This window comes from Ischnura elegans, chromosome X (assembly GCF_921293095.1).
Source record: "Ischnura elegans chromosome X, ioIscEleg1.1, whole genome shotgun sequence".
Lineage (NCBI taxonomy): Eukaryota > Metazoa > Arthropoda > Insecta > Odonata > Coenagrionidae > Ischnura > Ischnura elegans.
In genome coordinates, this window is record NC_060259.1 from 109,735,404 (window position 1) to 109,739,863 (window position 4,460).

Sequence of the window (4,460 nt, forward strand, 5' to 3'; positions counted from 1 at the left end):
CAATATGTCAGAATAGCTATAGTCATTATCGAATAGTCGAAACTTTATCGAAACCATTCGAACAAACTTCCTTTGGATGGACTCTAAGGTATTAAAGTGAAAGACACAGTAAGGAGACCCATACGACAGAGCAGTACTCACAGTTTGATCTGACTAAAGCTGTGTACAGCACTTTGTAAATTTCAATGCTATTGAAGTTTTTACCAAATCTTGAAATAAGGCCAAGAGCTCTAAATGATTTTGCTTGAATATAATTGAGATGTTGCAGAAATTTCAAGCTATGTGGTGTATTTTCAGGCAGTGTATTGAAATTCTCATCGTGTGTACTTCCTGCGTGTGGTATTTTTTTAATAATTGGGGATCCTACGAAAAGGCAATAGTATTGAAAAGCAAAAAAGTTACTCGGAAGGCTGTTTGTGTGTTAGGTTATAGTAAATTCATTTTGCCGGCCTATCCGCCTACGGTGGTTGAAGGAAACTAAGGAAGTTGCTGTTGAGGAAAGCAAATATATACAAAGGCAGATTGACGGCCTGAAAAATTGGAGCAATAGAAATTACTCAGTCAACTTCAGCTTGTTGCTTACAATGATAAATGGAAAGGTAAGAAAAATTCATGCTTATATCGTGATAGTCTGGAATATTTTAAAGTTTATGGATTAAAATTAATGAATGACGATTATTTTAGGTATGCAATGCATTTACTGGCAACCCGAGTATGAGGTGCTACATCTGCGGAGCAACAGCTGCGGAGATGAATAATTTGATGGCATTAAGGAATCGACCTGTAGATGTGACAAAATATTCCTTCGGATTGTCAACCTTGCATTGCTATATCCGGTTTTTTGAATGTTTGCTACACATATCGTACAGGCTGGAGTTCAGAAAGTGGCAGGTAAGAAAGAATACAAACAGGCTTGAATCTAGTTCAACGGTGAAAATGCCTTTAAATTACGAGAAAAATTCTTTACAGGCTCGAGGTAATCTCAAAACGCTACTAACGCAGAGGAAAATAAGAATTCAGAAGGCTTTCAAGGAAAATATGGGGTTAATCGCTGATGTTCTCAGACCTGGATCTGGTAACACAAATGACGGTAATTCGGCCAGGCGCTTCTTCGATTCCCCAGAATTGGCCGCTGATTTGACAGGTAATTGAGTAAACGTGCTCTGCATTAGGAAAACATATGTGATAGCATAACTTCACGCATATATTTGCATATAAAAATAGGAAAGTAAAATGTACCATTAGCAGTAAAATCAGTATGCTGTATCTTGTTTTAATTACAGGTATCAATGTTGATCTAATAAAAACATTTTCCATCATTCTGAGGGAAGTATCAAGTGGCATAACACTAAATTATATAGCTTTCTCGGACTACTGCCAGAGAACTGCAGAGCTATATATTAAACTTTATCCGTGGTATTATATGCCAACCACGGTGCATAAGGTACTGCTGCATGGAAGCGAAATTGCAAAAGAAGCGATTCTTCCCTTGGGGCAAGTTTCAGAAGAGGCACTGGAAGCTCGGAATAAGGACACACGTACATTCTGCATGAGATTCAGTAGGAAGCACTCCAGAGAGGCCACAAACGAGGACCTATTCAAAAGACTGCTGTTAACTTCTGATCCATTTCTTTCCTCTACACTGACATCAACTCGGAGAAGACCAAATGCCAAAAGATTTAAGAGATCTGCTGATTTTGGATGATGTTGAAGAAGAGGACTCGGACATCGGTGACGACAGTTCATTCGGGGATTGAAAGTTGAATTACCGTTAATGAAAAAAGACAATGTAAAATCTCATAAAAAAAAGCGAAGTAAAAGGTGAATTCCGAAGTATGTATCCTCTTTATATTCCTGTTTATAACTCCGCATTAAATTAATTCGTAAGATTTAGATCTAATGATTGGTAATCCATTAATGCTACATTGTTTTTTTATTGAAATATTCCACTACGAATTTAAAAAACAGGTTCCAAACTTTAAAAACGCAAGTGTTTGATTTCATAATGATTTTTGCATTTATCAAACGTGTTTCTTGTATGCTGTATAACGATGGATGAAAAGTGAAATTTGACAAAATCAATTAAACTCTTTATTTACCATTTTAATATAATATTTAATTATGAATTCAAGGATAAAACATTATCTTTTCTTTCTCCTTCAAACATTCTCCTAGTGTATGGTGACATCAAAAAGTAAAAACCCGTGTAGAAGGACCCTTTACATACCTCTGCCTTTAAAGGCCTTGCGTGGTCATAAAACGCCACTATCCGCGCGACCCTCCTCGGCGAGGGTTGAAAAGGGAGGGTAGCTACTGGTAAGGACAAAGAATATAGGTCGTTGCCTTTCCCAGAAGCTGTTTACTTCTCTCTTTATTTCGTATGCCAACTGAATCTCTTAACAATACTTCAATATCCGAAGCATACTTCGTGAACGTAGAATGGTACGGACAAAAATCTAATCCTTACCATCTTCACTAGAGTAATGCGTTACACGGTTAATCGATCGATCCATTATCTTGGTAATAGTGTTTAAGGTCAATAATGACTATGTGCCATGCTTCAAATGGCGATTTTTAAGAAGCAATTCTGAAAAAAAAACTTGATAAATTGCCCGCAGTTACCAAGCCTCAGAGTCCCGCGTGGCGTAGCTCAGACTTGATGCGCGATCGAAAAATCGCTCTCATTTCCGTGGTCGCAAACTTTTTTCCAAGATTTCTTCGCAGTATTCTTAATAAATGTCTACTTCACACTGTGATGTAAATTTCCCGATTACCATATTTCGTAAACGAAAGATAATGTCTACTTTATTTGAAATTTCACGCGAAAAATGGGTACGCCATTTTGTGTTGTAAAACTATGTAAATGTGAACCAAAATCTTCAAAAACCATGAACAATATGGCCAAAGCATCTTCTCAAAGGAATATTGTGTTTTTTATTCCATAAAAATCGTACAACTGCAACACCACCTGCTTAAGTTCAAAGATTTTCGGAGAAAAGCGAGTTCGCGCGAGTTTTTGAAAATTGGTCATGTTTGAGCTGCTGTATCTCAACAACGGATCAAAATTATGAAAAATAGCATACTAATCCATAATCAACCACCATTTGTGAGTATTTGTGCCAAGTTTCAGGTTCCTATCTCAAAAAAAGCCATTTTGGACTTTTGTCCGGCTTTTTCCGATTTCGGACCACTGTGCGCTGGTGCTATGACGCGTCTTAAGGCCGTTTTACACGGCACACGGAATTGCGCAGTCTGACGTACGTGTGAAGGCGCAATCAAAATTGCGTCGTGTAAAGCGGTGAATTGCTAGAACACATGCGAGAATGCGTGGATGCGAGACGGCAAAATAGCCCCTGTTCTAATTTCGTTCATGCATTCGCGCAATAGGGAAGTGCACTAGTGTTTCAAATGCACCAATTACATTTTTAAAATTAGAGTTCAGAATAACATAATGTCGTAAAACCACAGTTTAAATCCTAATAGTGAATACTTGATTCGAGATGACCGTCTGAAATATGGAGAAATTCAAAGGCCGCGAAAACGGGTGTCCATGTTGAATATTGGCCGTGACGTCACAAGGCAGTAGCAGAAGGCAGCTTCTACACCGTTTAGTTCTACCACTATTATTGCATAGAAAAATTACAGAATATGAGGGTATCCGTTTTTTGCTGTCATAAAATATCTTCAGAATATATATGTGGCTGCTTCTCTTTTGAGTAAACGACTTCATCATTGCGTAATATATTAATATTCATTTACGTGTCAACTTCAAGTTTGGAAAGAGTAGTACGAATAGCACATTGAATCTTTAATAAATGCATGATGGCATTTATTTTTCGCTGGGTATATTTTGGCACAATGCCGTTTATCATGCCAAAACTTTTTTTGTAAGAACCGAGTCAAACTAATAAACCTATTTCAGACGTTTGCTGCAAGACTTATTCGTTGCGTATGTATTCACGCCGGCCGGCCGGAACGTTCGTCCTTCGCAACTAGAATCATGGGATGTTAGCCTTATTTCCGAGCTGGCTGGTTGTTGCAATGGTTCGCTGTCCAGGATGGGTTCAAGAAAAGGTAATCTTGGTTGGGAGAAGGAAAATTCCAACGATTTATAAATGGTATATCAAACTTTGATGTGAAAGTTATCAAACTTACTGAATTTTTGAATAAGGAGGACAGGTTCAACGCTCCATAGAAATGCGAGACGTTAAGGCTAACAAGGGGAGACCGCGTACCTTGCTGCATCTTTTTCAATTAGGGCGTTAGTTAGGCTGTAATTAATTAATTTTCATGCGTTACTTTTTACAAGTTATATATATAAATCCAAAATATCTACAACGGTTCAACGGTTGGGGTAGTGGTAGCGTGCACGATTCAAAGGAAATATCTCATCCGAAGCACCGTGGTTCAAGACTACGTCATGGCATTATTTTTTGTTGTCTTTATTGTGATCATACGGC

General features: G+C 37.9%; 1 long non-coding RNA gene across 1 annotated transcript; it reads left to right on the forward strand.

The window, feature by feature from the left end:
- Positions 1-455: 455 nt before the first annotated feature.
- Positions 456-1,060, forward strand: LOC124171818. The gene is made up of 3 exons (XR_006867974.1): positions 456-599; positions 685-891; positions 970-1,060. It is a non-coding gene; the product is annotated as an uncharacterized LOC124171818 (long non-coding RNA).
- The last annotated feature ends 3,400 nt before the right edge of the window (positions 1,061-4,460 follow it).